This window comes from Leptinotarsa decemlineata, unplaced genomic scaffold (assembly GCF_025532065.1).
Source record: "Leptinotarsa decemlineata unplaced genomic scaffold, Ldec_3_MD MMD2_tig00000251_RagTag_RagTag, whole genome shotgun sequence".
NCBI classification, from domain to species: domain Eukaryota; kingdom Metazoa; phylum Arthropoda; class Insecta; order Coleoptera; family Chrysomelidae; genus Leptinotarsa; species Leptinotarsa decemlineata.
The window spans coordinates 6,649,516-6,674,006 of NW_027412547.1; the positions used below are offsets into that span (position 1 = coordinate 6,649,516).

General features: G+C 36.0%; 1 protein-coding gene across 12 annotated transcripts in view; it reads left to right on the forward strand.

The window, feature by feature from the left end:
• The window catches only part of Atx-1 (Ataxin 1), a 333,854-nt gene that overhangs the window by 273,909 nt on the left and 35,454 nt on the right, over positions 1 to 24,491 (forward strand). The window lies entirely within an intron of this gene.

The window sequence follows — 24,491 nt, forward strand, 5'->3', positions numbered from 1 at the left end:
CTCGAATTCCGAGGTGAACTTACTATAATGACTGGACTATAAGAGAACAAATTGAAATGCCTCCAAATTCTACACCTTATATTAGAAAAATGAATCATATTATATATTACACATCGAGACGGTATCCAATTGGGTTAACGTGGGTGGTTTGCTCCACCCACTCAATTGACCGCTGTGTGAAATGGTGGTCCAAACCGCGAAGCCGAACGATCGATTCTCACTTTCTATCGTCCAATCCGTGCTGAGAATCACACGTTGAAAGGTAAGATCTCGTTAGTTCTTAACTCGCACAAGTTTCAATTTCTGAGAGTTGTCATGCATAGGGTGGCAACAGCTGGTTAACGGAAAAACATATTTTTAACAGTTATAATAAAAGTGTAACTGATTACTGTCTTCAGGTAAATGGAAACTATAATTGCAGTTTTTTATTAACTGAATCGACACAAAACAATGATTTTTAAAGTTTTTGTCTGTCTGTTTTTACGTTTGTATGCACTGATATCAAAAGCGGTTTATTCGACTTGGGCGCGGTTTTTATTAAAGCGTTGTACTGCGAGCTTCACTCAACGTCAAGTGTTTGATTTACTTCAATCGATTCGTAAATAAAAAATTACTGTCAGTCACAGAAATCTCGTCAAAAATTTATCGAGAAAAAATTACAGAAAATAATACTGTTTACTTGATTTGGCTCAAATTCTTGTTAACTATTTCTTTAGTTTCTCAATAAATTTTCCTATAAATTCAGGCGAAAGAAGTCAAAGATAGCAACTAGTATAGGTTCATAATCCAGGTAGCATTACTACAAAATCATACTCAGTAACGTTAAAATTTTTGATCTGCGCCTTCGTTCAAAATAACATTTTTCACTGTTTAATAGTTTTCAGGACAATCTGACATTTGATTCGCGTATTGTAACTGGAAAGTGAGATGAAATGTTAAAATAAATGAAATGTTAAAATAAATGAAATGTTAAAATGAATGAAATGTTAATTCGAATCACAGATAAGTAAAATTTATATATCGAGCAGCGTATTGTAAAATATGGCGGAGGTAATTACAATATCGATTGTATTATTTTATATAATAAGAACCATTATAAACGATAGGCCCAGTTATCTCGTGGATCACATAATCTGGTCGAATTTTATTAATGAAAAAATAAAAAGAGAACATAACTTCTATATTATATATTTTTTTACATCATTACTTGAATTATTAAAATTATTACTTTACCTTACACTTAATTTTGTCAATCAGATGACTTATTATTTAGATATCAGTGGCAATGGAATTTTGGAGTGGAAGTTGAGGTGTATCTCAGTATCATCTGCACATGCTTGAAGCTTGAAATATTGGATTTAACTCAAAATTATTCAAGTAGCAGATTTATAGTTCATGAGGAAAGGTGGTGCTGTTAGAAAATAAATCAAAAACCACCCCAATAAACATTTTTAGGTTATATCGGAAACCAATTAAATATACACTGAATTTACAGTTGTGTGAAAAAAAATTCAGCAACGTTATAGTTCTTTTCAAGTAAGTCGAAGTCATAATTTTTACCATTCATAAGTTTTGGAATAAACCTGAACGAAAGAACTTTATGCTTCTTTTTGTTTTCGACATGTTATAGTTTCAACCTCGCATCGTAAAATTACGTATCTTCTGAGAACCCTTAAGATGGTGTATAGTACAAAAATTTAAAAAAATGGAATGGTAATTGATCCGATCACACAACGCCATGAAATATTACAAATTATAAATTTGTCTAAGAATTCTCCAGCAAAAATAATATCTCACTTTCCATTGGAATTGACCCAAATAAAATTTTATTAAAACAACGATAAAAATAAAATAAAAACAAAAATAAAAATCAATTGGCGCTCCGGGGCGACTTCATTGATTCCAGTGGCGCATTTGCTTTTTCAGCTGCAGGAAAACCCGGAAAAACCTGCAGCACCACATCATCTGAAGATCTTGATCTAACAATGTCCTCTCTCTAATAAAACAAAATGTAGGGTGTCTCCAGAGGCTCCAATAAATTCAATGCATCGCCAGAACACTTCGTGACACGACTATCGTCAAACTTAAACCAGTCCGTTTCTTCTTTGACCAAGGCGTAATAATGACCAAATTCAACGCCAGAACCACAGTGAACAATGACTGCATGAATATTATAATAGTGGTCTGCTAGGTTGAAATGTTCATCTATTTCGAACCTTCCAAAGAGTTTCTTGCTTCCGTTAGAGGTTGAGTCTTGTTTGAAAATCATCAGTGTTATTATTAGATTGACTGGTGCCTCAACTATACTTGTTTCCTTATAACAGTCAGTTAGTTTGGCGCATGTTTGACAATACAGTCGATCATCACCTGTTGAAAATTCCATTTTCAGATGATTCAACAATAAGCTTTGCACGGACTGGTTATTAGTCACATTAGGAAAAGCTAGATGAAGTTCCAGAAATTCACATACGTTTTCGGTACTTCTTGAACATTTACCACAAAGTAAACAAGTGAGGATTTTTCCAGCAAAAGATTTACAAACACAAGACGAGAGGGGCTGTACGGAATTCAATCAATTTATCTTATAATGATCTGAATGACAGTTGAATTTCACCATTGAAATGGTTTTATAAACTAGCTTTCATCAATATTTCAAAATGGTCACATTGTATCAACTTCAGAACACAAAGAGACATTGTTTTTGAATAAAATATCGATGTTAGTGAAAATTCGCATTTTCGGTGACAAACCGCTAAATCTGACATCGTCGTTTCCATCCACAGCTCATTTATGTTTTATGCGTTGGTGCCGGCAGTTCCCCACGCCTCGCGGTTGAGGAAGGTTATGTGTGATGTAACCTTCGCCTTGCACTCGCTCCAACTCCAACCACTGTTCGTTATTCGTTACTACATTGACCTTGTCCGTCCTGCTGGGTGCCTGTTTCTAACCGGCGACGTCACTCTAATCACTAATTTAAACTCAAAAATAACAGCTGTTTAACACACACAGCTCACAACTATGATAATGCATTCGCATGTTTGTTCTATGGCTACAAAGTTGTACGAAAACAAATTATGTTTACGCTTGTCGCCCGAATGTGTACATTGGGATGATGTTAATGGGCGATTGTTTAGCATATAGAGTTGAAGATGATGGGATGTTGAGGCGCGCTGTTGATTGAGCTACCATTTCCGCCGATGACGTAGGCATAGTTCCACGACTGTCGTTAGTTCACAATTCAAAAATCGCTTCTTTCCCTCAGAGACAATTTTCCTGATTGTATGGGACTTTGGTATAATGAACCACAACTATAGTCCGTTCATAATTTGTTGATAGCTCACTGCAAGTTTGACCCTCATTAGAGAACTGAAATACAGAGAGGACAGCTAATATGATATAATAACAAAAACCAAACTAAAACTGGCAGTTTAAGATGTTTTCGACTAACCCACCTTGTATCTGAAGAAATACAATACAGCTATAAAACTTTTAATCCGATTATGTAGGTATTTTGAGTGGAAATGAGTGACCAGTGTCGTAGAGTATATGATTAAAACATTAGTTACTTTAAATAAATAAATATATTAATATTCTTAAACTGTAGGTACTGTAAACTGTATTTTTATTTTAAAAAAATTTCTTTATTTTATTCAAAAATAATAAGTTACTTGCAATTTGTAAAAGATACATTTATTTAATTAATACCTATTTTTAAATTATATAAACTACGATTACTTACAAAACTATTCAAATTCAAAATAAACAGGATCATCTTCGGAATCCGAGTCGTCTTGCAGGTTAATAATTAGCGGTTGTGTCTCTACAGTCGCATCAATTATATTGTCAAGATCCCACATTTTTTGTTCTTCTTATTGCATGTCTTACTGCATCTCGCCAATTTTGTTCTGTAATATGTTGTAAAGACTCATATAACAATTCACGTACAGCTTGTATTTTATATGACGTATTTTTTCTATAGCCACATAGCTTTTCATTTGTACCCAAATGAGTTCAATTGGATTTAATTCGCAGTGGTATGGTGGAAGTCTAAGGACTGTGATGTTTCGTCTTTCCGCCATTTTGTCAACTACGTATTTCTTGAACTTAGATTTGTGTTGCCGGGCAATTTTTAAAAGTTCTGCTTTAACCATTCCATCTTCGTAAGGCAGGGACTTATTCCGCAGCCAGTCAATGATATCCTGTTTCTTCCACGCAGTCGTTGGAAGTCTTTCAACTAGTCGTGAATGATAAGGTGCATTATCTAATACTATAATTGAGTTTGGTGGTATATGTTCATCGAAAACATCAGCTGTCATCTCCTCGTGATAGTCTTTTGTGCTTTTGGATTCAAATTCCAACAAACCATGCTTAGCAAATCCTTTTTCACTGCCAATGTGAGAAACTATTAATCTACTGCCTTTACCAGAGGGTGGGGAAATACCAGTAGACCAACCTTCCATAAAGGCTTGCCTGGAGCTTGATATATTTTTATCTGTCCAAATTTTTGTGAGAGTATGACCTGCGTTTACCCACGTTTCGTCCTGATAGTAAATTGGCCTTCCTTCAGCCCGAAATTTTCGTATAGATCTTAGATACTTTCTTCTCCAACATATTATCTCTTCCCGTTCAATCAAAAGTGATTTTCGGTCTGATTTCTCCCACCGGAAATTTAATTCTTTTAAAACTTGCCACAATTTGGTTCGTCCGACATGAGGCAAATCCGGGTCGTCTCTAACTTCTTGTAAAATTTTGTTTAAGTTGGGTATTTCTTTTTTGTAAAAAAAATCGTGAATTTTCCTTCGAATACCATTTTTGGCAAATTCATCAATTTCAATAGGTTTTCTCCCCTTCTTTAAGTATTCGTTTGTATTTGGGTTAGCTATACCTTTTTTTTTTTCTTTCTGATAGGAACCTATATATTGTTGACTCCCCTACGCCCGTCATGTTGGCACAACTCTTGATATGTTCTGAACAGTGTTTGTGGGATTCTGAGAAACCAGAGCATCGTGAACGTTCAAAACAATAGTCTTCTCTCTTGGTGAATAGACAGACTTACTGACTGTACGCAACAGTACCGGTGTAAAACTTGATGATGTTGATGATGATGACGAAGCCATCGCAAGCAATCAAACAAAACAAGCAGGAACGAAAGGTACGTATATGTTTGTAGGAATATGAAAAAAAGTTACTCACGCACTGCACAAAATTCGCAAAATAAATATTAGAGACGTTAATTACTGCCGTAGACGCCGAAACACCAACGAGCCGTAAATTAAATGCGATTAAAAAATGTAATAAACCAAAAATTATTTTCGTTCGTAACAACTTCACCCTTTCAAGGCAAGTTTCGAATATAAACTGAAGCTTTATATTTAATAAATAAACACCTCAGGAACCTCCGCCTATGATTTTACGAGTTTTACGACCGTTTTATGACTTGGGCCCTCATTGTGTGCTATCGACAAATTATGAACGGACTATAAGTGATTTTTAAAGTAAACCACAAAAACTCCTGAAGGTAAAAGTTCCTATCATGAACCCATGAGAAAATTACAGAATGACAGTGCCTACTTATGGACATTTCTAAAAAAAACACTTTCAATCGAAACAAATTTTGTTGAGATATACTTCTATCCACATACATATACGAGAATCTTTCATTTTGTTTTTTATTTCAGTTACCTATTTTGTATCTACTGTAGGTACAATCTACTTATTTATTCGTAGCGTTATATGCCACGGTAATCGAATAGTGAGCAAAACATTGATATTTGATGGAACTTGGCGTGCTTTTTTGGTCCTGGCTCTCCTTGGCTCTTCCATTGGTGCCAAGGCCGTAGCCAGAAAACAATTTCGGGGAGGGGAGGGGGTTTGATTTCGTGGAACAGTAGAAAAACATGAAATTTAAAAACAACGAAAGAAAATGAAGAAAAACAGAAAAATTGTATAACATGGTCATATATATTTATTAGAAAACCATTACAGAAATATTAGCATCTTTTTACAAAATCAAATTTAGTTTTCTAGCTTTCTTTGCAGCAAACAAATCAATTACCTCCTCGGTGTCAATGCCAATTCTACTGGGGATTGACATTAACGTCAAACCGTTTAGTCGTTCCTGGCTTGTGGAGTTTCCTTAATGAGTTTTGATACGTTTCAGAGAAGAGAAAGTCCTTTCAGGGGTACATGTAGAAACAGGTAGTGTCACCAGGATCTTTGAAAGTTTGTACGCACATTGCCGTAAGGTTTTTCCATTGTGTTTCGGGAAAGTTTTTTTCAATATTCTCTTTCAATCACTTGGTTCGTTTTGCCAAGGACTCGATAAAATTTCTAACAGATTTTATAATTCCATAGTATCTATATCTGTAGAGTAGGGAGGGTGAGTGTAGGCCCAGATCACTTAGGCCACATGTGACCCATTGTACATCCTCCCAAGGAGTTGTCCTAGGTCATAGTCGATCCTGTTCTTTCCAGAAAGGTGGACAGGTCACTAGGAAACATCTCCTTTATATCGCATAGGATATGCCTGACATTTCATCCTCCTGTTCACACATCCTGTATAGAGGTGTGTCTACTAGCCCCATATTATGGAGGTGTTTTCTTAGTTGACAGTGGCCAATCAGAAATCCTACTATTAAGCGTAGATTTTTGCTGGTCATCGCTAGATATTTCTTCGGCGACAGCTTCCCAGAGTCGCCCAGGGCGATCCTGACAAGATTGCATCCTTTGATTTCATCCCATCTCTTTAGGGATTGATCATGGGTGTAACGTTTGGCTGTAGGTGCCACTGGGTCTTAAAATTCTTAGTCCAGCCGCTTTTTTGGCTAAAGAATCGGCAATGCGATTACCTTTACTCCTGTCGTCCACCTCGGGATAATGTTATTACCTACCGAGGCTAAGTTTTGGTGGCACTCTAGTACTAGGCCTGAGGTAACAAGTTGTCTGTTCTAGGCTAATAGGGCTTGTCTGCTATCAGTGTAGATTGTTATTTTTTATCCAGAAATTCCTTTAATGGTTACTTCTTTTGTGGCAATTGAGATTCCAGTCAGTTCTGTTCAACCACGCTGGTATTTTTTCCCATTCCCCACTAAATCCTTAGGCTTAGAGTGATCTGGAGTACACTCCACTTCCTTAGCCTTCTTTGGTTTTTGAGCCGTCCGTATATATGCGTATTGCATTTGTAGCATCTGACTCTGTATTTCACTAGTTCGGACTTCCATTGTCTATTATATAAAATGATTTGAAATCCCTGAAACAAGTAAAAAAGAATAATTAAAAAAAAGAATAGTTGAAAATAATAATTATATTAAGCAACAATAAACCTGAAATGAAATGATAGTAAAATAACCTACAAGTAAAAATATAATAATTGAATAAATAAAAATTAAAGGAATGCAAAAAGAAAATAATAAAAATAAAAAAGTGTAGAGATTCCAAGTCACGTTAGTTCACGACGTTTCGATTGTTGGTATCTACAATCGTCTTCGGGTGATGACTGGACTGATTCCTCCGAGAGATGACTATTTTATAGGTCGTTGAAATACTTTCACTTTCTCTACTTTCCATTTTCCGCTTCACTGATTCCGTGAGAGATGACCGATTTGGCGGGAGTTGGTCATTTCTCGTTTGATGATGGGTTTCCATATGTTTCGTATATCTACGCTGGCCTGGCTGAATACGTTGTTGGACAACATGTATGCGGCTTCCTTAAATTTTCTCCTGAACCAATGTTCCTCTCTGTGCAAGATCTCAGCTTGGGACCACTCGATGTTGTGTTGATGGGTCCAAACATGGTCTGCTATTCCTGATTTGCTGGTTTCTCCTCGCTGTGCGAATATTCAATGGCCTCTTAGTTTCACCAATATAGGATTTTCCGCACTCACAGGGTATCCGATAAATGCAATTCTTGGAATCGCAGTCCGCGTTTGGGGGCCTGGTTTTCGTGAGGCTGCTACGGATAGTGTTACCGGATCTAAAACAGGTTCTAATGTTGTACTTGGAACCAATTCTTCTTATCCTCTCCGATAATCCTCTGATGTAGGGAAGTGAAAGCACTGGTTGTGACGGCTTCTCTTCCTTGCGAGACTCCTGCTGTCTTTTGGCCAAAGTCTTTTCTACCATCGCTTTGGAGTATCCATTCCGCTGAAGATCACTTTTGATGATGTCTAGTTCCTTCTCGAGACCTTCCTTTGTATTACAAAGCCCAAAAGCACGGTCTAATAGAGTCTTGATGATTCCTCTTTTTGTCGATTAATGGTGGTTGGATTCGTGGTTCAGATACTGTCCCGTATGAGTGGGTTTTCGGTATACAGATGTTTCCCACTTAGTGTCGGTCCTCTTCACCAAAACGTCTAAGAATGGCAATTCATTGTGGATTTCCTTCTCCATTGTGAAAGTGATGGAAGGTCTCACGCTGTTGATGTGTTTCAGAAAGGCGTCTAGTTCAGTATTCCCATGGTTCCATATTATGAAGGTGTCGTCAACATATCTCAACCAGACTCGAGGTTTCTTGTGGGCTTCTTCAATGGCCAGAGTTTCAAACCACTCCATATATATGTTGGCTATGACTGGTGAAAGTGGCGATCCCATTGGCAGTCCCTCATCTTGTGTAAAGAATTCGTCCTTCAGTTGGAAATAACAGTTTCGTACACAGCATCCTAGTAATTCCATAATTACTTCTATAGGTAGATTCGTTCTCTCCTTCAGGTTCCCGTCTTCGGATAGCTTCCTCTGTATGATTTGGAGTGCTTCTTCGACCGGAACGTTGGTGTAAAGGCTTTCCACGTCGAAACTAATTAGTTGATCTTACTTTATAACAGTGAAAGTATTTCAACGACCTATAAAATAGTCATCTCTCGGAGGAATCAGTCCAGTCATCACCCGAAGACGATTGTAGATACCAACAATCGAAACGTCGTGAACTAACGTGACTTGGAATCTCTACACTTTTTTATTTTTATTATTTTCTTTTTGCATTCCTTTAATTTTTATTTATTCAATTATTATATTTTTACTTGTAGGTTATTTTACTATCATTTCATTTCAGGTTTATTGTTGCTTAATATAATTATTATTTTCAACTATTCTTTTTTTAATTATTCTTTTTTACTTGTTTCAGGGATTTCAAATCATTTTATATAATAGACAATGGAAGTCCGAACTAGTGAAATTCATCACGAAACATTGTCAATCACCTTCAAACAAATCTGACTCTGTGTTCTGTTTCATTTGTATTTTGTAGGGTTTATTGAACACAACCCTGGGTACTATTGCATCACTGGTTGCCTGGTTGTGAGCGCTTCTCGCCATAGGCTCAGCCTCAATTGACCCATTTCTACTTCGAGGTTTATAACAGCCATGTGCAATCGTAACATGGCCATTAACGCAACTTCCTCAACGTACAGGTCCAGACGGGACAGACCAGTAATTAATTCCATTGCCGCGGTTAGCGTTATTCTCATGGCTCCTGTAATGTTCAAACAAGCCAATCGTTGTATTTGATATAATTTTTGGATGGCCATTGCTTGTAGAACTTTCGAGGGGATCAATCCCCTTTGATCCCCCTGGCTACGGCCTTGATTGGTGCGGTTGGACTTTGGTTTCGAAGTCATTACCAAATAATCATGATTCGTCACCAGTTTTAAGTTAAGTTTTAAGCAAATCTGCATTTATGATATTATTAGGATTAGTACGATTACCAATGTTCATTCTAATCCTTTCAGTTTTTTTGCTGATTCTATTCAAAATTGTATAAGTGGGTACCTATTGATTGACTGACACTCCTATATTAACGTACAGCGGAAGCTACTGAACCTAGAATTTTGAAATATGCAGGTAGGTTCTTTGTATAGCGTAAACAAGCATCAAGAAAAGGAATCAGGAATGTCCACCCCCAAGGGGGGAAAATAGGGGTTTGAAGATTTTATTGAATTTCGTCAGTTTTGAAGTTGGAAACCTGAAGTTTTGAGTTAATAAAAAATATTGTAACTATTTGTTTGAAATGGTCTGTCATGAAACTGAATGTGACAAATTCTATGCTGGCGAAGCCGCTGGCAATAACTATTTAATTGATATATTCTCCATAGTCGAGAATAATATCTTTTATTTTCGCAAATCACTTCAGAAATGAAGGCGAGGAATAATGTGATAATTTCCATAAGGTCCAGATATGAACAAATCGTTATAACAAGTAGCCATTTTTAGTTGTCCATACCTATCCAACTACTAAAAACACATAATCTGGAAATAGATACCAAACTATCTAAGCCGGAGAATGGGTCACGAGCTTTCTATCTATGTCGAGAGATAAATTCCCTAGGGAGAAGCATGAATGGAGCGAACTTTCTGGATCGCGACCCACTAACCCGCTAGTACATTTTAATCGATAAAGGCAACCCTGCTCATGAATCGAGCTCGGGATGCTTTCACAATACTCGTGTCTGGAATAAATTAATTACTTCATTTTACTTTGATTAATTGATTGCAAGCTGTGATGGTCCTTAATGAATTGGTTTGGAAAAGGAGTAAAAGTAGACCTGGTTGCCAGACATTACGAACTGAACCGATATGAATTCCAAGGCGGGGCAGAATAGGATTTTGGTTTGGATCTGTCTGGAACGAATTGTAATATTCTATGATGGATTAGAGACGTCAATGTGTTTACAATGAAGAGGAGGGTTCAAAGGTGATCATAAAGCTCGCATTAGCCGTAAATACAAAATCAACTTTATAACTAAAATCCTAAGGATAAGGGTCTAAAAAAGATCATGAAGATGTCCAATGATCGCTTCAACAGTTTAGATCTCAGAAGGTTATACTGAATATTGATTGGATATACTGAATATTGAAACAACAAATGTGAAGAATATTGAACGGTATCTGAATTATATTGAATTCTGATATTCAGATTCAATCCAAAACAAGGACTGTTACCAAACATCAGAACTATAACACTTTTCTTTCAGATAATCTAGAAGACTGTTGCAGTTCTGGTGTGCTTATTTTGAGTTCATTCTCCGCCAGGGGTTCCAGTTACATCCATAATTCAGATTCAAGTGAATAATAGCGGTTACTTTGTCAAGAGTATTTTTTCAATACGCTTGTTTTGGCTATCCTAAATCTGTCCTCTTGACCTCTTCTACCACTTGTTCTATGATGGTTTTACTTCAGTTTTCACAATAAGTTCCTAAAATTCCAAGAAATACTTGGAACTTACATTCAAATCAAGTCAACCTTTAATGTGTCGATGCAAAACCACTATCTTCTTCAATCTCATTTCGTAAACAAAGAGGTATCCAACTTTCGAAATCTGGGAATTCAGTCGAAATATCAAATCATATACCAATTGTTGCAGTGTTATCTTTCAGTTGAGAATATTTCACCCAACTAACACGGGTTTATGATCAAAAGATCAAGTGAAGCTGATTAATCATGCATAACGGAAATAATTCTTCGTAGTCTCAGCATAAACAGGTAAAGGCAGAAGACATTCGATACACTTTTTGTTGAGCTTATGATCATCTGAATTTTTTGTTGAGCTTATGTAATCGTATTTTATCGAAAGAATACAGTATGCCAAATGAGGAGGCCATACTTCCAAATATTTTCTAGCTATCTGAGATACTCCCCAAGAATTAAATCTTGGCCGCCTTTTGTTCCACATATTCATCTACTTCAGCCATCTGAAGATATTCAGATCAAAACCTGACTTGAATGCAGATTGGTGCTCTTCAACGAACACTTTACCATGTGGTATCCATTTTGATAATCTCATCTAGATATTGATAAACAAAACTGCAATTAATGTATTAGCCTATGTTTTCTTCCCTCTCCTCTAATTTCTGTACATCAAGTATCAAGCCTAAAGGTTAGGTTAGGTCTAAAATGTTATTATCACTATTTTTACCGAAGAGTTAGCTTGACGGGCCCTATATCCCCGAAGCTCCGACACAGTCGAGTCGATATATATATATATATATATATATATATATATATATATATATATATATATATATATATATATATATATATATATATATATATATATATATATATATATATATATATATATATATATATATATATATATATATATATATATATATATAAATCCTTTATTTAGTCAAAGACTAATAAATTATACATATAAGTGAATAACAATTTTAAAGAAATCGATACAATCTAAAAATTATAGTATTTTTTTTTTTTGTAACTTGTACAATGTCATTAAGCTGTAATATACTTATATTAAAAATAATTAATTACTAATTTACATCTCACCTCAAATATATTGTAAAATCTTATAAGTGAAATTAATAAATTAAACGTCGCGTCGTTCTATAGAACTGAAGTCAACAAAGTAAAATATTTACAATCTATACATATATATATATATATACATATATACATATATACACATATATATATACATATATATATACACATATAGATCCTTATTTAGTCATGAAACTAATAAAAACATTGTGAACAATATACAAATATACAATGATAAAATAGGTGACTCGCACACATGTGTATAAACTTACAAACAAATATAATATATAAAATGAACCACACAACATTTATATAAAAAAAAAAATGTTACTACAATATACTTCCATCCGTTAATAGGTGCTTCTTGAGTTTGATTTTAAATATACTCAGACTTTCAGAATTTTTTACATAAACTGGAATATTGTTGTACATGGTTACACCTTTAACAAAAATAGAGTTTTGGCTATATGTTCTGCTAACCAGAGGAACGCGAAGATTACCTCTACATCTAGTATCGTGCTGATGAACATCCTGATTGAGAACTAAGATATTCTGCAAGTATTCAGGTGCTATACCTCTTTTAATTTTATGAATGAATATTAAGGAGTGATATAATAGATAAGTCTTAACCGGTAACCAATGAAGAGTATCGAGCATAGAATTTATTGACGTGTCACGTGCACAACAAAGAATAATTCGCATAGCTCGATTTTGCAATTTTTGCAAACGGCTTAGCACATTTTGATTTACCAGATAAAGCACTGTTGCACAGTAGTTGAAATGAGGAAGAATAAGTGTATTATAAATTATAAGTTTACTCCACTGAGTGAGATGCGGAGAACATCTCCTCAAATAATAAATTTTCATGGCAATTGTTCTTATAACATTTTTTGCATGGTCATTAAAATACAGTTGACGATCAACCAAAACCCCTAAATATTTAAATGTCTCAACCATTTCTATCTGGACACCATCGATTGAAAGTTTTGGCTCTGTTTTCATTACTTCCCTATACATTTTATCTCTACTGATTAACATCCATTTTGTTTTGTTTGTATTTATTTTCAATAAGTTTCCACAGCAATAATTTTGAATGGCTTCTAAACTTTCGTTGATTGCATTGAAGCATGTTGAATGATTATTCCCAGTGTAATAAATAACAGCGTCGTCAGCAAAGAGGTGTATACAACATTCTTTCACCACCTCAACCATATCATTTATATAAACTAGAAACAATAAAGGACCCAGAACACTACCTTGAGGTACTCCTATATTATTATCGAGTGTGCCAGATGTAACATGGTTAAGTCTTAATTTTTGCTTCCGGTTATTCAAATAGTCTGCAATCCATTGTAATGCTGCATCTACAATTCCAACTGACTCCAATTTCTTCAATAATCTGGTTCTGGGGTCCGAGAATCATGTGACCTGAGCAGACGCAGCGAGCCAAGAATGACAGATTTCTGCATTTGCTCGACTAATATTTCTGCCTTCGTACGTCAAGTCGGAATGATCTTGAGATTCGAGAGTAGAAAGGACATCATTTCACCAAGAACTCCAATATAATCAGAACAACAATCTTAACTGACCATCTTACTGACTGCCAACGTGTACAACATGAATTAGATGTAATATAACTTTGGTGTAAAGATATAGTCGTCTAAAACTGAACGTATCCAAATGTAAAATAATATCATTCACAACAAAAAAGCGAACTTTAATGTACGATTATTCAATCAACAATACTACAATCAACCGCGTGTACGAGATAAAAGATCTTGGTATAATATATGACAGTAAATTAACATTTACAATATGACTGCTAATGCAAATAGGATTCTTGGATTCGTTTACAGAAATGGCAAAAACTTTATAAAAGTATTGCCACCTTGAAATTGCTATATTTAGCGTATGCCAGATCTAAGTTAGAGTATGGCTCTGTGTTATGGAATCCAGTTTACGACTACCAAAAAACATCAATTGAGAGTGTGCAGAGGAAGTTCCTAAAATACTTATGTCTTTAAGTCTATAGACAATACCCCGCGAGAAGCATCGATCATAAGATTTTGTTGACACGAGAGTTATCCTTGGTATAAAATTCCTGCATAAATTACTCAACAACAATATTGACAGTACGGTTCTCTCACCCGAGATCAATTTCTTAGTACCAAGAAGTGAAAGTCGACACAATCTGAAGTTCTATTGCGAAGCATCACGTAAAAATGCTATACGATCACCATTGAATTTTATGTGCAGTAGCTTCAATAAAATCTGTTGGCATTGCGATATTCATTTCGACTCTCTGAACGCCTTGGTATCATGTATCGACAATCACTTTTAATAATACTATAAATAATCTTTGTGTCACTACTGCTACATTGCATGATTTTTGACTTTTTATATACTCAATTTTTCATTCCTCTTTTGAAATTCTACGTATATGAATATTTTATATATACTTTCTTTCAGCATATACTTTTATACATTTCTATATTCCATTATTTTTAATATTTATTTCATATATGCTCTGTAATTATAACATTTCCTGTAAGTGGGTACTCTTGTTGAAAATAAATGGCTGCGGAGTTCGAAGGGAAAATCTTGATATTTTATTTTTTCACCTCCTCTTTTAGGACGATATTCGTTTCACCCAGAGCTGAAAACTTTACGGCGAATGTTGTCTTGCTCTAGTGGTCAAGAGGTTATTTTTTTTCCACCGTAGTGTGCACCATTGGGCGTAGGTCACGCCCTATCCCCCGAAGCCCCGACACATTCGGGAGGGCGCGCCAGCATTATCAACCAATGACCAAGAGGTTATTATTATTATTATAGATCGTCTCTTCCACTTTTTTTTGGTATTTTCACCTTCCACTATAATTTTTATATTTTTCAGATTGTGGAAACTGAAACTACACAAAAAATGCATAATGAATATTATTTCAAAACTTGAACCTCAGAACTAAAACCCTTGGCCAACGTAATCGAGTTTCCCTTACCTCCGACCCTGACAAAGACATCTCTCTCGACGGCGATATAATTTATATCCAACGATCGCTGCCGCTGTAGTACGCATTCAATGTTACAAATACTATTTACGATACGATACGGCGGAGATAACAGGCTGTATTAGTTCAGCAGAAAGAGCGCTTTATTTTGTTCTCGGAATCAACTTAATCTCATTTCTGAGAATGCTTGGAGATAGGAAAGCGACGTTACAGCTCTTTGTGTTCAGATTCACTAATTGCTCACTGATGAACAGATCTGATGAAACGACGCTATTTGAATATTGGATTAAGTTACAAAATGTGTAGTTGAATAGTAACGTCAAAATGAAATCGCTTGGAATTGTAGTCCAGTCATTATAGTAAGTTCACCTCGGAATTCGAGATACCCAGCTGTAAGTCTGTAAATACTTGTATATTAACACCCTAAAAGTTGTCTCAAAACCTACATATGGTATGGTGTAAGCAACTATTAAATTTCAAGGTCAAAGGTCACAAAAATCGGTTTTTTGCGCTTTTTTTGGAAATATCTCATTTCCTATTTGTATTTATTATCAATATTGTAGAATACAAAATTCTATACAAATTTTGTTTAAACAAATTTTTTATACGGTGAACCGTTTTCGAGATAGAGGGCGGAGAGCACGCGGTCACAGCATCACTTCAGGTCAACCGGTGCCTCCGGTCGAAAACGCGCCATATATAGTTGATGAACTATCGATAAATCAATGATTATAAATATTTGTCAATTTTTATTAACTATTATATTATATTTTATCATTTTTTTCCTAACTTATCCACTTTTTATTCAGTATTAATTTATTTAACAACACTTACCTGCCCATGTAATTGCAGAATTGTTAATGAAAATATAGGAATTATATTTGAATTTTACCCTAATTAATATTTATAACTTCTTACATAATGAAAAAAAAACAAATAAATTATGAATTAATCTTTTTATTAAAAAATATCATTGAATACATTTATTTTTATTGAAAGTTAAGAAATGGAATAAAGGGTACAAAAACTACAATTTATAATTTTAATCATCTTCTTCCTCTTCATCGTCGTCTTCTGGCTGCTGGTAAATTTCAAACTGGTCTTCATTATCGTCTTCAACGACATTTGTCTCAAGTTCTTCCATGATTTCGGGGTCAAAGGTTCCATCTTCGTTAATGTCGCTCTGATATGGTAGAGCATTGAGACAAACTTGCCCATTACATTGGCCACAAGCTAAAGAGCGTTGCAAACCCGCTTTCCTGCATCCGCATCGCGAACCACAACCACTCTTGCAGTTGCAGAAAATTGTATTTAGCAAATCTTCTGGAGCAGGTGGTAAAATTGTCATGATAGGCTCCAGAAAATCGTTTCGCATTGCCCAACCCCATACCTGGGGTTCCAAATCATGTCCTAACCAAGTTTGAACTTGATAATATACACGGTTGAAATGTTGATGAGCAGCTGCACTTGTTGGTGGAATATTTGAAAGCTGCACAGGTTTATTAAGTTTTGTAGACTTGACGTAATACATATAACGAAGATGATCGAGACTTTTCACAGATTTCAGAGCATTATAGACTGCCAATAAGGTTTGAGTTCCACTCTCTAATAATCTCTGGGCCGAACAATTTTCTTCCTCAAATGCTGCAGCTAGTTCATCCAAATTTGTCAGTTTCTCAAAAACTTTTAAAAATGATTTTTTTCCCTTTTTAAAAAGCGCAGAAGTTGTGTCACAGCCACTTAATGCGTGCAAAAATAAAATATGTTTTTTAGAATGAGGATAATTATCAAAACTTTTAGTCGAGTATATCTCCGTTTTTACATTACCTTTCCCAACTTTTTTAAAGAAAATTTCTTGTTCGTAAAACAGTGTACGCCCAATTAAAATGACAAGTAAATCAAGATCTTGTCCTATTATAACTGCAGTTTTTTTAGACTTTGATTCTTCAATTGCAGTTTCAACAATAAGAACATCCGCATCATCTCTGGCTTGTTTAGTAGTAATATTTGCAGCTTGTAATTTTGTATCCTACAATATTGATAATTAATACAAATAGCAAAAAACCCATAGGAAATGAGATATTTCCAAAAAAAGCGAAAAAAAACCGATTTTTGTGACCTTTGATCTTGAAATTTAATAGTTGCTTACACCCTACCATATGTAGGTTTTGAGACAAATTTTAGGGTGTCAATATACAAGTATTTACAGACTTACAGCTGGGTATCTCGAATTCCGAGATTCTTACCTAATTTAAGCTTAAATGACTGGATTATTGGATGATTGTGGAACTGAAAGGAGGTGTAGGGTTTTTCCTACAACTATTTAGTTTAGAAACATTTCAATTCTTTATTGATTTTTATTAACACGCTTTTATTGTATTAGCTTCACATGTATGTATGTATTTATGTTTGTTTGTTTGTTTGTAACTCTCAAGCTTGGGATCTGTATTTGACAGAATTATCGACATTATTGCTTGATCTATTCGCGGGCTGATTGATCCCAAAGTTTAGATAAAATAAATATAGTTTGAAAAAACTAAAAAACACGCTTTTATAGCACACGAAACTGAAGAATGAAAAATAAATATAGTTTAAGAACTAAAAAACACGCTTTTAAAAACATCGAACTAAAAAGTTAAAAATATTTTTTTAAACAAGCTTAACCCTTCATTGCATTCTGTTGCAGAAATGCAACATACCGTTCAATCAGTTGTAAGTTTCTATTCCAATAAGCAGAAGTATTCGTGCACATTGCAACATATCTGCAACAATGTCTGGTATGAAATTTCGTACCTCAAAAAGCCCCTGAACGGCCCTGGTTTTAGTTTGAAATGTGTTTCCGTTGAGAGTGTGAGGTTAGAATTTCACTACCTGTTTATGGTGATATTTGATTTCTCTCCTAGCGTTCAAGAATACGAATAAATTACCAAACCATCAGGTAAGACACATTTTATGACATCCATAAATCGCAGGCTGTTTTTTTACATAATTTTTTTCGTTATATTATAAATATAGTTTGTTGCATATGTGCAATAACATGCGGTAAGTTTATATGAAATGTGTTTTCAATATGACTGCTAAGAAATACCTCTCAGATAAGGATTTGGAAGAAATACTACAGAATCTGAGAGAAAGTGAAGACGGCTATGATTTTTCTGATGATAGCATCGCAGATCCGAATTTTCTGCCGAGCGATCAAGATTTTGAGAATTTTGTTTCAAATTTTGAAGATCAAGAAGGCGAAAACGAATTGGACTTGGATGATACAGCCGATGAAGAAGGAACCCTTGATGAAACCCAGCAAGAAACTAATGTTGTGGAAACGACAGTATCAGTTCCTTACACATCAGAAAGCTCATCGAATGGTAAGAAAACAAATCGAAAAGGACAGCAGAAGGAAAATGAAAATATTATTTGGAAGAAAAAAAATCTCATACTGAATGAAACCCAGATGAAATTTCTTGGAAATTCGAGTCTTCCAGCTAGTATCATGGAATCGAATACTCCTTATCAATTCTTCACTTTTTTATTCACCGATGATATAGTCAGTAATATTGTAGAACAGTCAAATCTATATGCAATACAGAACGATCCCAGTAGATCTGTCAATATAACCAGTACAGAGGTGAGACAATATATTGGAATTTGCTTCTACATGTCATTGTTTCACAATACGATCACCCGATCCTATTGGTCTGAGAGCTTGGGATTTGATGCAATAAAAACAACAATGTCGGTGAATCGTTTCGAAAAGATAAAACAATCCCTTCATTTCAACAATAATGAAGCAAACAAGCCACATTCTGACAGACTGCATAAAATAAGACCTCTTTATGGTGCACTGAACAGAAACTTCTCAAAAGTTCCAATGCAGCAGTACCTATCCCTTGATGAGCAAATTTGTTCTACAAAAGCAAGACATTTTCTGAAGCAATATTTACCACTCAAACCTCATAAGTGGGGGTTCAAACTCTTCGTTCTAGCCTCCGTATCTCCTAGAGTAGAAATTTATGCAGGACAAGAAAATGGCAATTACTCAACAGAAGTTCCTGATTTGGGTGCTAGCAGCAATGTCGTGGTTCGTTTGGCACAAATGATTGCAGACAACCTGAATCACAGAATTTACTACGATAATTATTATACCTCGATTCCGTTCATATCATACTTAGCTGGAAGAGGAATACTGAGCCTGGGTACTGTACGGAGAAATAGGATATCAAACTGTAAGTTGCCAGATGAGAAAACTATGAAAAAAGCAGATAGAGGTGCTACATATGAATATGTTGCCTCATATAAGGGCACAGACATTTCAAATGTTGCCTGGCAAGGCAATAAAACTGTAACACTCCTATCGAATTTTGCTGGAGTAAAGTTCAGCGTTTTGATAGAAAGGTAAAGGAAAGAATTGAAGCGGATCGCCCATACATTGTGAACGAATACAACCGGTAATGGGTGGTGTTGACTTGTTGGACAGTCATTTGGCACGGCACAAAATATTACTACGCAGTAAAAAGTGGTATTTCAGACTATTCTATTATCTGTTAGATTTAGCAGTGATCAATTCTTGGGTACTTCATGAGCAGGCTTTGGTTCAGCGTTAAACTACTGACAAATTGCCAACTTTGTCCGAATTCAAAACAGAAATAGCAGAATGTATGTGTAGAATTGGTGCACAGCGGGAAAGAGAAAAAAAGGGTAGACCGTCCTTATCCATTGAAACAGACATTCAAAAGAAAAAAATGAGGGGTCCCGCCCAACATGTACCTCCCAAAGACGTGAGACAAGATTCAATTGGACACAGAATAGAGTAAGATGTAGAGTTCCAAACTGTACAGGAATTTCACAAACAACTTGTTCCAAGTGTGGCGTTGGATTTTGTTACAACAAAAAGATATACTTGTTTTCTTCAGTTTCATACCACCTAAATATTGATAGCGTACACATGGTGTTGCATTTCTACAACACATAAAAAAAATATATTGAAATGAAATGAATTTTTTTAATATTTTTTCATTCATTCTTATGCAAAAATAATCCTTATGAGCGGTGAACAAGACTAATATAAAAAATCATACAATGAAGGGTTAAAACAATAACGAACGAAAAATCTCGTATTATTGTGAAAAAAGCGTGGGCGCTTTGTGCCATATTTCTTGTATATCAAGCGCCCGTCGTTTTTTTAAAATAATACTAGTATTTTTCGTTGATTATTGTTTTAAGCTTAAAAAAAATTTTCAACTTTTCAATTCGATGTTCTTTAAAAACGAGTTTTTTAAACTTTATTATTTTTGTAGTATACAATAACTCTATTATCGAACAGTCGTACAAAATATCCATCTGCTTGGGTTTTTATGTTAATTCTTTTCTTCTTATTTTTACTCGGTATGTTTCTATTTTTTCATGGCAAATCATTGAAATACTCTATTCTCTCCAACCCAACGGTTATTGCCGAAAAACATATGGATATTTAGAACGAATCCACTTAGGATGTTTCATTGTTAACACTTTGATGGATTAAAACGAGGGCCCAAGTGGTCGACCCTTCTCCAACATATTTATGACCCTGACCATACTGTCAGTGACGATTATTTCGAAAGTGACTTACGAAACATGTTTTGCAGAGGCATTCATTCTGTTCTGGGATTTCGTCCGGGCTAATCCTAATTTTCATTCTCCTTGCCACGAGGTTTCACTGTATTTTTCTGTTTGCCGTTTTGTTGATGTTGTTATTATTAAATTTTATTATTTGTAAACGCTGTGTCCGCCTGATTAACAATTCACTTATCACCAGTCCCCGACAGAGGTTCCTCCGGAACTCCATTTCTAAATCTGCCTCTGTCTTCGGAATTGGAGAAATCCAAGAATATTCCACACTGGTTAACTTTAGGTTTAAACGTCCTTGACAGATGTCGAAGGAGTTTTGAAATGTGAAGTATTAATTGTTGATTGCCTTCTGAAAACTTCGATGTTGTACTATGTTCTCTGATATTAGACTTTTGCAATTTGGCCGCTATCCACATTTTTCAAGACGGGTAGCCAAGTACGATCCATTCATAAGGAGGTTATCGAAATGAACGTATCGCCAGATGAATATGAGAAAAAAATGCGAATATCCTTAGATTCATCAAATTCTGAATACGGACGCAGGTTTTAACCTTCTAACGTCAAGATAAGTGTCTGTATATTTCTCAGGTCTTTTTTTTTAATAGGCGAAATTATATAATATGACAAATTATGAATAAATAGAAAATCTACGCCGCAATTAATGGGGGAAAACTACGATGAAGAACTACAATCTCCACCACACTTTCGTTCAATATTTGAGATTATTACTCTGTAGGGTTTTTCCTACAACTAATTAGTTTAGAAACAATTTATTTCGGTTAGGAAATTAACTTTTCATAACTTTATTATCGAGCAGTCGTCCATCTACCTGTGTTTTTATGTTAATTCTTTCATTTTAACTTTTACTTATCTTTTTCGTATTTTCTCATCGCATATCATTGAAATGCTCCCTTCTCTCGAAACGACAGTTTAATGCCGAAAAACAGATGAATATTTTGAACGACACCTCTTGGGATGTTTCGAGTAGGTACTCATAGTTAACACAAGGAATTCAGACCCAAGTGGTTGACCCTTCTGGACTACATTTACGACCCCGACCATTGTTAGTGAGAGAGTTACCTCAAACACATTTTTTAGCCGAAGCAATTCATTTTGTTCTGGGATTTCGGCCAAGAACTATTTCTTATTCTGGGGTTTCCGCCGAGAAGTAAACCTGCTAAGTCACCACTCCCGACAACTTCCTTCTTCGCGATATGACTTTTCGTATTTTTTTTAAGGACAAAACACAAACACTACTGGAAAATCCTTGAGGCTCTCTAAGAGCGGTGCCTGTGCGAAAGTAGGGACTCACATTGAATTTCACGCTAGATATTGGATCCATTTGGAAAAATGTTCTCAGGAAATTTATTCCACATGAACGCACTTCTCCAAATGATAGAGTTCCTTAACGGTGAAGTTCGAGGTGTACTGAAATGAACCTCAAAACGATGAGCAGCCACAGTCCGTCGCGTATTTCTGAGATGTGCCGCTCTTGGTGAAATTATAGGTGCCAAGTCATTTGAACACCTACCGTGAAAGTATCTATGAAAGAGAAACAAATCTCCAACCTTTCTTCAATGTTCCAGACTATCAAGGTTGCAAGTGATGTTCGCGTCTCCAATTGGGTTCTTTTCTGGATGTAACCCAGCAGCTTCAGGGTATGCTTAGGGGCGAAACTCCATATATGAGAACAATACTTTTGACAAGCAGTCTTTGCAATTCCAGTGACATGATTGTGCCAAGTCATATTGGTGACCATTTTGACCCCCAACAACACAGCAAATTGTCTGTCCTGACATCATTATACCCGATTGGGAGACTGAGGTCACCGCTGTACAGTCCCATTTTATTCAGGTGTCCTCTAATATATTGAAGTAGTTCTTCGGTTCTTTTCTCGGACGGTTCCCTAATGAAGGTTCTACTGTGTTTGTTGACAGGTACTTTTCTCCAGTACTCTGTGTGCTTCTTATTGGTCCATGTCCTAATCTGGTTTCGTACCAATGATTTTGGTACCCCCAGAGCTGGTTCAGGACCTATATATGAAGTTGATGATCCGCGTCTAGCGCATTCATCAGCTTTATCATTACCTGTAATTCCTGAATACCCTGGCATCCAGTACAAACAAAATGTTTTAGACTTTCACGGCTGAGGTTTTCAGTGTCATTTCTTTTCGAGTTTGGGAGCCGTGGATTTTTGGAATTTCTTCCTGACGTTTCGCTGGCGCGAATGGCTAGCTTCTTCAGAGGTTTTACCATCATGGCTTGCTGTCCGATGACTACCTTTTCGGCTTCGTAAAGGTCTTGTCAGGTAATCAGTTGTATTTGTACCTGTATTTGTACCTGCATTTGTACCTGCATTTGTACCTGTACTCGTTCCTGCACTTGAACTTGGAACATTAACAATCTTGCTGCCCGTTGTCCTGTTCGTTATTCTCGAATTCCTTAAAATGGGGTTCCATATTTGATTGAGGTGCGCCGCTTCTTCTTTTCGGTTGAAATTCTCCGTGTGTTTGTGGATCTCTACTGCCTCCCGTACCAGTCGGCTATGGTATCCCTGGTTGCGGGCAATTAGTTCTGTGTTTTCAAACAAAATTCTGCGGTCTCCTTCACAAAGTTCGTGTTCTGCCACAGCTGACTTGTCCGTTTGACCTAGTCTGCAGTTCCTTTTATTCTCTTTTAGTCTTGTTCCCATGGAACGTTTGGTGGTTCCGATATATACCTTTCCACAAGTGCACGGTATGCGATAGACCCCTGCTACTGATAATGGGTCTCTTTTGTCTTTCCCGTGGGTTTGAAGACTGTTTCGATGTCGTGTTTGCCCAATAGTTTTCCAATTCTGTCCGTGACCCTAGGGATAAACGGTAGATATGCGCGTTCAACCATCTGATTCTTTTTCGCTTTCTGATCCGTAATGCCCTTCGGTTTCATGGCTTTTCTGGTCTCGGAGGCACTGTATCCATTCGATCTCAAGGTCACTTCAAGGTATTTCAGTTCCCTCTCCAGATGTTCTGGTTCACATATTCTCCGAACCCGTTCCGTTAGAGTGGAGATGACTCCTCTCTTTTGGCTAGGATGGTGGTTCGATAGTGCGTGCAAGTATATATCTGTGTGTGTGGGTTTTCGATACACTTTGTGGATTAGTCTGGTACAACATCGTTCTATTAGTACATCTAGGAATGCTATCCGTTGGTATTGCTCAATCTCCATGGTGAATTCTATACTCGGGTGTTGAGCGTTCAAGAGGTTTAGGAAACGGTTCAGGGCGTCTCTTCCATGTTTCCAGATGATGAAGGTGTCATCCACGTAACGTAGCCACAAGGTCGGCTTCAATTCAAAAGTGTATATCGCCTTCCCTTCAAACCGTTCCATGTACAAAGTTAATTTGTTCCTGTTTGCAAGTTCATTCAGTTGTTCGTGGCATTCCCAAACCAGATTTGATGTCACCTTCGGGTTCGTCAGAGCCCCTAGTAAGCTCTTGCAGTCTTTTAAAATATTGATCCGCTCATTTCTTTGAGGTCTCAATTTAATAGGCCTTGCACACTGCAAGATAGCATTCACGTCCGCCTGCAAGACGGATGTGCAAACCTGGTTAGTTTCACCTCAATTCGAT